Raw genomic sequence first — 12,855 nt, 5'->3', positions numbered from 1 at the left:
CCTGTTCTCTGAGCCAGGTGAATCTCAGCCCCACCCCATCCCCCAGTGTTCTGACTCTTGAAATGGGAAGGGAAGGAAGAATAGCTGAGATCTTCTAGGCTTTTCAGTCCTTTGGCGACTTCATCTACTTTCTTTGGTCACACCCAGTCCCTCTTTCATTGGACAAGAAATGAATACACATTGAACACATACTGTCAACAATGGCTTGGAAGTTACTGAGCGATAGAGCCAAACTAGACCTGCTCCAACAAGATCACCCAGCTCCCCAGCCTGCGTGTCATGATACAGAATCCACTGAGACCTTATCTGAAACTAGCTATACTCAGAATATCAGAGGTACCTGAACAGGACACTAGAGTTTCATGTAGAAGCCAACTGAACTCACTTATCTTTCTTGGGTTTTACCCCAAATATGGGCAGGTCATCTTTTAACTTCTGTATCTCCCTCTCTTTCCTTTTTAGACTTTTTTTTTAATGTGGACCACTTAAAAATTATCTTTATTGAATTTATTACAATGTTGCTTCTGTTTTATAATATGTTTGGAGGTTTTTTTGGCCCCAAGACATGTGGGATGTTAGCTCCCTGACCAGGGGTGGAACTCACACCACTTGTACTGGAAGATGAAGTCTTAACCACTGGACTGCCAGAGAAGTCCCCATACTTTTCTTTTCCTCTCCTGTACTTTCAGGCCAATGCCAGTGTACTCTCTCCTGACTCACCCTCCCACGCTCCCTTCCCCAAAATATTTTTCTGCTGTGCCTTCTGGATATTTACTCCCATTATAAACAAACTCCTCCACATTCTTTTCTCCTCTATAATCTTCCCTCCCTCCCTTCTCATTTTCTCTTGAAAATCCTACTTCTGGGACTACTCTTCTGAAGTTAGGTGGCTCATAACCTCCCACAATCCATACATTGTAGGGGCTGGAGGGAGTTCTCCTTTTTTTTTTTTTTAATTTCCGTTATTACCAAACCAATACTCCTCTCAGATGGGTAAAAATGTCTCCACCACTTTTCTTTCTTATCCACCGGTTTACGGTTCTAGCCTACATTTATAAGAGCTTGTAGCCCCTGGCTCCTGTCTACTGCTAACCCCCGTCCTTGCCAGCACCCTGATAACTTCATCTTCCCTTGAAAGAGACATGAAACCTCATGGTTATGAGCCACACTTCAGTGACTTATGCAACTCAAGTGATATATAGTTTCACTCCAGGTCAAGCGGACTCACCCATGACCATGCGAGAAACTGCTCCCTGTTAGAAATCTTTAGGGGATCCCCTGGCAGTCCAGTGGTTAGGAGTCTGCACTTCCAGGGGCCCAGGTTCAATCCTGTGGTCGGGGAACTAAGATCCTGCAAGCTGTGAGGTGTGGCCAAATGGTAAGTAAAAATAATAATAAAATGAAAAATGAAATGGAGATCTTTGACTTCAATGTACCCACCATTCTCTATTTCTACCTCTTCCAAACCCTAGCTTTTATTACTGTTTTGAGATCGTACAGAGTCCTGTAGGTTCTTTTTTTTTTTGCCAGCTTTGAGGTTTGACTGACCCAAAAAAGGCATAAGGATTCTTTTATTTTGTTGAAGTATAGTTGATTTACAATGTTGTGTAAATTTCTGAAGACATGTAGGTTCTTGATCTTTCTTTTCTCAACACATCAGCTCCCTTACTGCCAAACTTCCCTTGCTCTGTAGTCTGACCTCCCTGGTTTATCACCTCAACTAGCCCTTCAGGAGCACTCTCACTTCCCGCATCCCTTCCTTCTGTTGTCACTGAAAGGTGTGTGTGTGTGGGGTGGTATACAGGCCTGCTTGTCACTCAAAAGCCAGTAAACAGGCCTGGTCGCTGGAAAGGAAAGTTTGCTTTATTTCAGATGCCGGCAACTGGGAGGGAGAGTGACCCACCCTGTCCAAAGGCCAACACTGCCCCCCCGGCCCTACAATCAGGGGGTGAACTGATTTTTATAGACAGAGTGGGAGGATTACAGGCAGAAAGAATACAGTCATCTCTACATCTTCAAATTGGTCATCAGTGGTCTGACCAACGTCATCTTGGTTGATGTAGGTATTGTGAATCTTCAGTTCCAGGGTGCACTTGTTCCCATTTCTTTGCGGTCAGTTCTCAGAACTGTGGCAGCTTAAGTCCTGGGCACTGTCTGGTTGCCATGCAGTTAACTTCTCCACCTGGTGTTTTGGTATCTATAAGACAGCTATGAGACAAGTCACAGGGTATGGCTCAGAGTATTATCTATAGCCCTTGAGAAAATATTAAAGGTCCTTGACTCTGCTTAATGACTGCAATATTATTATCTAGTCTCCTTGGACTGTTTTCCTTTGTTTTGGCATTTCTCACTTCTCTGATTAAACTTATTTTTTTATAACTGCAGAAGATATTGTGGGTGGCAGTGGGAGGATCGGGTGGGCAAGGACCATATGGTCCTGCTCTGTTTTACTATCAGAAAGTGAAAGTGAAAGTTGCTCAGTTGAGTCCGACTCTTTGAGACCCCATGGACTGTAGCCCATGGAATCCTCTAGGCCAGAATATTGGGGTGGGTAGCCTTTCCCTTCTCCAGGAGAATCTTCCCAACCCAGGGATTGAACCCAGGTCTCCCAAATTGCAGGTGGATTCTTTACCAGCTGAGCCACAAGAGAAGCCCAAGAATACTGGAGTGGGTAGCCTATCCCTTCGCCAGGGGATCTTCCCGACCCAGGAATCGAACCGGGGTCTCCTGCATTGCAGGAGCACTCTTTACCAACTGAGCTATGAACTGACATCCAACACCATCTTGAGAACAAATCCGGTGCTGTCTTCTCTGCCCCTATACCAAGAATGGTGAGGCATGCTACAGGGATAAGTACTGCCTCAAATTTCTGGAGCTGTACACCCAGAATAATACTCAAGAACCCCCTTCCTTGTCCTTAGTTGATTCTCCTCCTCTTCCATTCTCTCTCCCTTTCCAAGCTTCCCCCATGCACCTTAAGCCCTCTCAAACCCAGAGCTTACCCATTAGTTTTTTTTTTTAACTAGTTTTTAAACTTCTTTTTTGCTTTTTTGACAAAGGCAGCTGGCGCGGCCTGGCTGACAAGTCCAGAACATTCCAGCCCCAACCTTAACTATTCAATGTTGGCACTTATTTTTTCTTTGCTTTTATTTAGAGGTGCCACAGGGCATGCAGGATCTTAGTTCTCCCACCAGGAACTAAGCCCCCTGCTGTGGAAGCTCGGATCATGTTATGCATCTATACAGATATTTATTGGTCAGTTTTACTTATTTTTATTTTTCCCAAATCTTTTGCTTAATCCAGATTTCCAACATCTTTCTTTTACATCTGCAGATTGAAAGCAACTGAATCACAGAGAAGAGCTGACGAGAGAGACGGAAGGCAAAGATCACTCTGCTCCCCCTTTTGACCCACCAGCGCTGCTCAGTTATTTGAGCCACTGATCCTTTTTCCCTGAAGATAGTTTAAATTGGATTTCTGACATGACCTAAACTATCTTTGCTAATATCTCTCTCTCTGTATGCTGTGTCTATCTTTTTCTGCTGTGTTTCATAAGTCACAGATCCAGTGATTTTCCTTATTATTCGTATTTGAGTGAGGATAAGTCTAGATCGGGCTTCCCTAGTGGTTCAGTGGTAAAGAATTCGCCTTCCAGTGCAGGAGACATGGGTTAGAAAATCCCCTGGAATAGGAAATGGCCCAGACTAGTACTCTTGCCTGGAGAATCCCGTGGACAGAGGAGCCTGGTGGGCTACAGTCCATAGCATTGCAAAGGGTCAGACACAACTGAAGCAACTTAGCCCACACGCACGCACTAATACTTTATTAATCACCTCTAGGCCTGTTCTGAGTTATGCGGGCTCCAAAGAAGGGGTCACCATTCACCCAGCTCTCAGCTAGGAGGTTAAGAAGGCCTTGGCTTAGCCCCTCTTCCATCTTGGACCGTCGAGTCTAAAGAGGCAGGTCTGGCCTTTCCTGGGTCAGTAAGGGGCACACACAGGTAGGGGCACAGATGGTGGCCAAGAGCCCAAGCTTGCCACCCATCTGCCAGCCTGGTTGTGTTTAGAGAAAGATTCCGTTGTTGTGGTTCACACTGGGCTTGACTGTGTGACTGCCTGGCACCCAGCCAGCGGGACAGACTTCCTCGTGTTCCTCTGTGAACTGTAAGGCCTGGACCAGCCGCAGAGCTTCATTCACTGAGTACCCCACAGGCAAATTACTGCGGGTGATCTGGGGATCACCCTTGCCATCGATGATAAAGAGGCCCCTGTAGGCAATGCCTTCGTCTTCCTTGGGACCATAATCATGGGACAAGTTTCTGGTTACGTGGGCCAGCAGGGGGATGTTCGGGGGCCCAAGCCTCCCTCCTTCTGGGGGGTGTTGATCCAAGCCAGGTGAGTGAACTAAGAGTCCACGGAGATGCTCGGCACTTTGCAGTTCAGCTTCTGCAACTCCGTAGCATGTTGCTGAAAGCGATGATCTCCGTGGGGCCCACAAAGGAAAATTGCAGATGGGAGAAAAAGCAGGCCCTGTATTTTCCTTTGTACTCAGAAAGCTTCACCTTCTTGAAGGCACCACCACTGGGGGAGCCTGGAATTCCAGGGCGGGTTTTCCGATATGCGCGTTGCCGGATGCCATGACTAAAGCTGCGTGGGCAAGGGTGGGTGCATGGACTCTGAGATGGGCTGACTCCTTTTGGCAGGGCCCCCACTCCAGTATTCTTGCCTGGGAAATCCCATGGACGAAGGAGCCTGGCGGGCGGCGGTCCATAGGATCACAAAAGAATCGGACGCAACTTAGCGACTAAACAATATCAACAAATCTAGACCAGCAAACTACAGCCCATGGGCCATATCTGGCCAGGGGCTAATTTTGTTTTTAACAGCCCACAGATTAAAAATAGTTTTTACATTTTAATGATTACATTTTTAAATAATAAGAGCTTTCACTGTGTCTCTTGGCCCACAAAGCTTAAAACGTTTATGCATCTGGCTCTATAAGAAAAGCTTTGCCAACCTCTGATTTAGAAAGATTTGATAATTGACTATAAATATTCTGGTTTATTTTCTTTGGGTCTCTCACTATTTACCTGGCTGCTCTTGGAGTCCTTCATTATGTGGGTTTCAATAATAAGTTCAGAATGTCAGTTTCCTGCACAGAATTGAGAGGAAGTTAGAGTCATAGGTTCTCATCTAGAAGTTCCTCTGGGTAGACTTTTATCTATTGTTTGTTCAAATTTCTGTTCCAGGTAACAGTTTTGGGGATCTATTCTCTTGTTTCGCTCGGCTTCTGCTTCAGGTTCTTGTGTATGGCTTCCTTCCTGGTTGTTTTGTAAGTTGAATTTCCTCATGGGGTCAGTTGCCCCTAAATATAAGGGAACTTCTCTCAGCCCTGAGATGAGCTTCTTGCTTTAATGCGATGTGCAGTCACGGAAAGACCTCTCCACAGGTTTTTCTGTTTTCATGGCCTCCTTTTCGTTCCTCAACCATGTGCAGGTGCTATTAATCTATAGCATTAAAAGAAATTCCAAGTAGAAATGGCCCCATCTCTTAAAAAAAAAAAAAACACACACACACACACAAAGTGCTTTTTCTAGGAGACTGTATTTCTCTGTTTAGTGGGTATTAGTGAAGATCTGATGGATTTCCTCTATTCCGTTCTCATGACTCTACACTGATCTCTCAGAAATGAAAGGTGTAGGTTTTAGTCTTAAATTGAGTCCCAGGTGACAATCATCCAGCAGAAATGATTGTGGTATATATCCATGTCGCCCTTCCCTTGTTTCTTCAATGACGTGTGTTTTCATCATTGATGTTAATATTCCTTTATTTAAATCAACTACATGGAGATAGAGGAGTCGGTGTATATTTCTTTCACTCACACTCAATCATTGGAGGTTAACAGAAACTCACTAATGACAGAAAACTTTTGTCAGATTATCAACTGGGATCCCCAAAAGGCACGGTTCATGTCCCAGTAGTAAAGTCACGAATGGCATGGAAACAATCTGAACTGATTCTTAGGGGAAGGACTGAGACGTCTGGAGATAAGATATTATTGATTGGCTCCACTAATGCCAAGCAAAAGGTCCAGCACTAAGTAGGAGAGATTAACGCCTCCTCCCAAATAGCCCACCATGCATTTCCTTCCCCATAGTTAGCAATGGTGGATCAAGAACACACCCTGGATGAAAAGCCAGATAAAAACGAGACAGGAAGAAGCTACTGGGATTTGTTCCAGCCAGGGCACTTGTGCAGGGAACTTAACAGTTCTCAAGTTATCACCTTCTGCCCAGGGTGCTGTTTCAGTAAGCAGTCTTCTGCTGTGCAGCAGGCTAGTGGGATATTTTATTTCTTGCGGGGGTGCTGGTGCTTCCCTGCCTCTCTGTGGCTGCACAAGGGCTTTCTCTAGTGGCAGGAGCGACTCTTTGTTGAGGCGCACAGGCTTCTCATTCTGGTGGCTTCTCTCTTGCTGTGGGGTGCAGGCTCTGGGGCACTTGGGCTGCAGTATTTGCAGTGCACCGGCCTCATTGCTTCTCGCATGTGGGATCTTCCCAGACCAGGCATCAAACTCGTGTCTCCTGCACTGGCAGGCAGATTCTTTTTTTCTTTTTGGGCGGGTAGATTCTTAACCACTGGATTGCCAGGGAAGTGGGATGATCTGATGAATATGTTCCAATTGTTGCGGGAAGCAGGACCCCTTCCAGGGCCCGAAACCGGGCTCTTCTCTAACACTCAGAAATGAACTGTCTGAGGAGACACATGTGCTGACAAAGCAAGAGATTTTACTGGGAAAGAGCACCCAGGTGGAGAGCAGCAGGGTAAGGGAACTCAAGAGAACAGCTCTGCTACATAGCTTGCAGTCTCGGGTTTTATGGTGATGGGATTAGTTGTCTTTAGCCAATCATTCTGACTCAGAGTCCTTCTTCAGCCAAGATGGATGCCAGAGAGGATTCCAGGAGGTGGTCAGACATGTGGTGTCTCCTTTTGACCTTTCCTGAACTCTTCTGGTTGGTGGTGGCTTATTAGTTCCGTGTTCCTTACCAGGATTTCCTATAGTAAAACAACTCATGCAAATAGTTGGTGCCTGGCCAAGGAGGGCGGTTTCAATCAGTATGCTTCCACTAACACAATGACTTCTGGAAGTTCCATTTAAGAGAACTATACACCTTAAGGATAACTGAAATAGTCCACACCAGAATAAGTTTAAATCACAACTGACTCTGAGTTTGATGGAAGCAGGACAAACTCTAAGTAAAGACTCTGCTGAGAGGTGGGAGATATGTGAGAACGAACCATGTTTAGGAATGAGCTTGCCTGGAGATCAGTTTCCAGAATGACAGAGTGAGGACCTCAGTGAACAAACTCTCCCACAAAAAAACAGTGAAAATACCAGCAAAACAACGAACATCAACCTTTTTAGAACCTGGGAAACTAACCGAAGCCATAGAGCAAACCGAAAATCATTTATCCAAGAGAAACGACAGGGACTGTGCTTAGAGAACGGGATCAGCCGTATTTTGTGAATGGGAAACTCTTTCCATCCCCTCCCTCCCCAGCTCAGGTGGGTGGTAGCCACAGAAAGCCAGCAGTCTCACAGCCAATGGAGAGGACTGACCTCTTGTGGAGCTCATTGAAAAGCAACACCCCCAGAGCACAGTCAATATTTTGTCTGAACCTGAAGCTCCTTGGAAAATCTCTATTCTTAGGTAACTGTGGCTGTTTGATTTGACTCAGAGTTCAGCGCAACAGAAAAAAATAACCCTGCTCCCAGGGCATTATCAAAACAATAACCATCCACTGGCAACGTAGCAGCTCCCTGAGGCTTTGCTTTCAGTGGAGTTAGCAAGAGGCAGGCTGGGAATCTGAGTATATCTTGGAGAACTGGATAATCATGGGGCACTCGGGAAATCTCTAACATATTCCAGGGATTCTGAAAGGCTGTATGAATGCACAAGGTTTGCACAGGAGAGACGTGGAAATGGAGAAGGTGTTATTCACTGATTTCTGACTTTCAGGCTCTTTGCAAAACAAAAGTGAAAGCTAAGGATATCCGGTAAACTGCCTATAGTTTGGGAGAAGGCAATGGCACCCCACTCCAGTGTTCTTGCCTGGAGAATCCCAGGGACGGGGGAGCCTGGTGGGCTGCCGTCTGTGGGGTCGCGCTGAGTCGCTTCTCGCACAGTCGGACACGACTGAAGCGACTCAGCAGCAGCAGCCTATAGTTTGAAGGCATGCGTTCTCACAAGAGTCCCGTGGTAAAGGGTGAAAGCCATATGGATATCCATGGTAAAGGCTACCTCCTGTTCCTAAGTAACTTAAAAATATTTTTATTGGACTGCACCAGGTCTTAGTTGTGGCAAACAGGATCTTTTTTTTTTTTTTTTTTTTTTTGCAGCGTGCACACTCTTAGTTGCAGCAAGCGGGATCTAGTTCCCTGACCAGTGATCGAACCTGGCCCCTGCATTGGGAGCTTGGAGGCTTAATCCCTGGACTGCAAGGAAAGTTCACCTAATGAACTTTAATTTTTCTTCATAAGGTTAGGGAATGAATAACAAGATGTAGAACCTCATTCTCAAGGAGTGTGAGAAGAGGGAAATTATTCCTCTGGAGAAATTAGAGGATGAAAATGAGGCTCAGTCCTGTCTAACTCTGCAATCCCATGGACAGTAGCCCTTCAGGCTCCTCTGTCCGTGGGATTTTCCTGGTAAGAATACTGGAGTGGGTAGCCATTCCCTTCTCCAGAGGATCGTCTGAACCCAGGTCTCCTGCATTGCAGGTGGATTCTTTACCGTCTGAGTCACCAGGGAAGTCCAGAGGGTGAAAAGGGAAAGTGGTACAATAGTGTGATCCTGTGAAGATTCAAAAGTGGCCCTGGCATTGAGACTGGGCCCCCACTCCCAAGCCTGAGACTCAAATCCACAGGGGAAAGGTGCAGAGCCACAGTGGCCGCTGCCTTCCTCTAATTTTCCATGAAAATCTACCCTATGGCCAGCTGGTGCTCAGTCCCTTCCATTATGTCTGACTCTTTGCGACCCCATTTACTATAGCCCCCCAGGCTCCTCTGTCTGTGGGATTCTCCAGGCAAGAATACTGACGTGGATTTCCATGCCCTCCTCCAGGGGATCTTCCCGACCCAGGGATTGAACCCATGTCTCCTCCGTCTCCTGCATTGCAGGTGGCTTCTTTACCGCTGAGCTACTGGGCAAGCCACATGGGCAGCTGGGAGTATCAAGAAAAGCAGGGAAACAAGGGGCTAAGGAAGAGTAGGAATGAACTAGGGATCCTTGGGCATAGGGCCTGAACCATGCTCTCCCTTCTGTCCTTAGAATTTTGGTGTTTGTCATGTATCATCTCTAGAGTGGAAGCAATAGCCATGACTGCTTCCTCTTGCCTCTGTTGGGGATTCACAGAATCATTAGAGCTATCAGAATAAGAATTAGGAGGACAGCAGGGAGGCAGACCATATGTCACCATAGCCTCAGTCCTGGGCTCCTCCTTGGAGTGAAGGTCGGTGCTCCCTTTTGGATGGTCCAGGATCTTCATTCACCCTCTTCCCCATTCCACCAAAGCCTTTCCTCTTCTGCCTTGTCCAGTTCTGGATTAGTTTCTCTCCCTGTGGCTGAGTCTTCACTGTGGCTTGCGAATTCTTAGTTGCAGCATATGGGATCTAGTTCTCTGACCAGGTATCAACCCGGAGACCCCTGCATTGGGAACAGGGAGTCTCAGCCAGGGGACGACCAGGGAAGTCCTCTGCTTTATCTGTCTCTGTTCTCTGCGGTCTTCTCTCCTTCTCACAACCATCCCCAGCCATAGTTCCTTAGAAGGACCAGGTGCCAAGATATCTAAGTCCCTGTACCGAGAATACCAATAATGACTCCTGAGTTCACCTGAAAGCAGAGTCTGAGATAAAGAATTGAGTGAAGGTAGTTTATTTGGAAGATGATCCCAGGAGGGCCTGAGGAGGATGAACCAGAGAAGGAAGAGGCCATGTAAGGGTTATTATCTAGATGGTTGCTGTGGGCATCAGGGGCTCCAGTTAGCCAGAGAAACTACTCCCGAGAAACTGCAGAATGCCTCCCAGAATGGTGCATCTGAAGGATGGAAGACTGGATCAGCATCCAGCCCCATTCCCCTTTGGATGACTTTGCTCCGGACTATACCGTGGGTCTAGCAGGTGCCTGTGGCACTGGGAAATGTCCTGGGGCAGAATATGTAGACAGTCATGGGCTATCCCGTCAGTTAGTGCTAGGCACACCCGAGCTCACACGGAACTAACCACTACAGCTGCTTCTGAAAGCAGAGACGGGTCCACGCGACTCACTGTAACAACCCAGAGGGTCTGCCAGGTCCCCTCCTCTGATTTCGTCTTGATTTTTGGCTGAGCTGGGTCTTTGCTGCTACTTCGTTTTCTCCAGCTGTGGCTGGTGGGGGCTCCTCTCTAGCTGCGGCGCTCTGGCTTCTCCTTGCGGGGCTTCTCTTGTGGAACAAGGGCCCTAGCGCTCTTGGGCTTCAGCAGCGGTACTGCATGGATTCGGTTGCCTCTGGCATGTGAGATCTTCTAGTTCAGGGATCGAACCCACGTCCCCTACATTGGCAGCCGGATTCTTAACCACCGGACCACGAGGCAAGTCTCCTCTCTCTCTCTCTCTCTCTGTTTTTTTTTTTTTTTTTTTTTGGTTATAGTTTTAAGTTTAATGTTGTAGTTAGAAATTTGAGAATTATGTACAATAATATGTGCATGTATGCATAAATACAGTCCCCTCCTCTAATTCTTTAAAAATTTTCATCAGAAACCATTGTTGGGACTTTCCCAGCAGTCCAGTGGTTAAGACTTGTGCTTCCACTGCAGGAGTGTGGGTTTGATCCCCGGTCAGGAAACTTAAGATCCTGCATGCCATGTGGTGTGGCCAAAAAGAATAAATTTTTAAAAAATTTCTTAAAAATTAAGAAACCATTATAGATGACACAACTTGAGATGGGTGTTTATTTGTGTCACGTCCTCTAGCTGAAATTCAAATGTGAAATTTCTGGGTGGCAGAGAGGGAGAAAATGTACAATTTCCCTAAATCTAGGCTAGAGCAACAGGGGAAAGAAACAGAAAAGGGCTGTAATGGCTTGTGCGTGCATGCTCAGCCCTGTTAGTCGCGTCCGACTCTTTGTGGCCCTGTGGACTGTAGCCCGCCAGGCTCCTCTGTCCATGGGATTCTCCAGGCAAGAATACTGGAGTGGGTTGCCATGCCCTTTTCCAGGGGATCTTCCCGACCCAGGGACTGAACCCGTGTGTCCTACGTCTCCTGCATTGCGGGTGGTGCTTTATGGTTGAGCCACTGGAAAAGTCCTGCCATGGCTCAGTAAAGGTCAAATCATATATAATTTGGAGTTTCAAGTACTTGCGTAAGTTTCAGATAATTTTTCCGCCTAAGTCCAGAAATTGGATTTCAGTGTTACTGTGATATTTCTCAAGAGAAGATTTGAAGGATCTTGTCTAGAAGTGTTCTATGTCAGAGGTCATGGAATGCTTCTTACCATTGTTTACAAAGTTTTCAGAGGTTTTAGTTACTACTGTTATGGATGGGGAGAAAAAGTCATGACTTACATTATTTTGTAAATAATAAGGCACCTATTGAATTCTCACATGATACATGGGATTTTTGGTTTACTGATTTTCCTGTTGGGTATGAGTGTTCTATGCTGTTGGAGCATGAACTTATCCACTACTAACTTCCCATCGTTGCCTGGGGCTTCTCAGTTGGCTCAGTGGTAAAACAATCTGCCTGTAATGCGGGAGATGCGGGTTCCATCCCAGGGTCAGGAAGACCCTCTGGAAATGGCAATTCACTCCAGTATTCATGCTTGGAAAATCCCAGGGACAGAGGAGCCTGGTGATCTACAGTCCATGGGGTCTCGAAAGAGTCAGATACAACTTAGTGACTAAACAACAGCAACATTGCTCAGCACCTGAACCTTTACTCCATATATTTTCCCCAAATATCTTGATTGTCACAATAAGCAAGAACTTGGACAAGATGAACTGCAAAAGCAAACACTTTCCTTTTAATGATTGTATTGTGATTAACGTGGAGGGGAGCAGAAGAGACAAACAGAAAAGATGGTAGAGTCATCTGAAGCTCTCTAGGGCTGATTTGTGTTGCGAGTAGACCCAAGTGGAGAGTTTGTTCATTCCCAGGTCCTTTCTATTATCCTCAAGTGACATTTCGGTCAGAGACATTACTTTGCCAACAAAGGTCCTTCTAGTCAAGGCTATGGATTTTCCAGTAGTCTTGTATGGATGTGAGAGTTGGACTAGAAAGAAAGCTGAGTGCCAAAGAATTGATGCTTTTGAACTGTGGTGTTGGAGAAGACTCTTGGGAGTCCCTTGGACTGCAAGGAGATTTAACCAATCAATCCTAATTTCCTAAAGGAAGTCAGTCCTGAACATTCATTGGAAGGACTGATGCTGAAACTGAAGCTCCAATACTTTGGCCACCTGATGCGAAGAACTGACTCATTGGAAAAGACCCTGATGTTGGGAAAGATTGAAGGCGGGAGGAGAAGGGGACAACAGAGGATGAGATGGCTGGATGGCATCACCGACTCAATGGACATGAGTTTGCGTTAACTCCAGGAGTTGGTGATGGACAGGGAGGCCTGGAGTGCTGCAGTCCATGGGGTCGCAAAAAAGTTGGACACGAGTGAGCGACTGAACTGAACTGTTATACTAGTTCTGTCCACCAGGGGGCATTTGCAAAATAGCATATCTATGTATAAAATTATGTTGCAAGATTCACTCTTTCCTAAATGGGGAATGATCCAAAGTTACAAAGAAGGCATCTAGGTTCAAAGAGGGTGTGCC

The 12,855-nt window shown here is 46.2% G+C and overlaps 1 pseudogene; it reads right to left on the bottom strand.

Annotated features, from left to right (window-relative positions):
- Nucleotides 1-3,980: 3,980 nt before the first annotated feature.
- LOC120866676 lies at nucleotides 3,981-4,638 on the bottom strand (annotated as a pseudogene).
- Between the last annotated feature and the right edge of the window lie 8,217 nt (nucleotides 4,639-12,855).

The sequence above is a fragment of the Oryx dammah genome, unplaced genomic scaffold (assembly GCF_014754425.2).
Source record: "Oryx dammah isolate SB20612 unplaced genomic scaffold, SCBI_Odam_1.1 HiC_scaffold_8, whole genome shotgun sequence".
Classification (NCBI taxonomy): domain Eukaryota; kingdom Metazoa; phylum Chordata; class Mammalia; order Artiodactyla; family Bovidae; genus Oryx; species Oryx dammah.
This window is presented reverse-complemented; position numbering and strand designations above follow the sequence as displayed.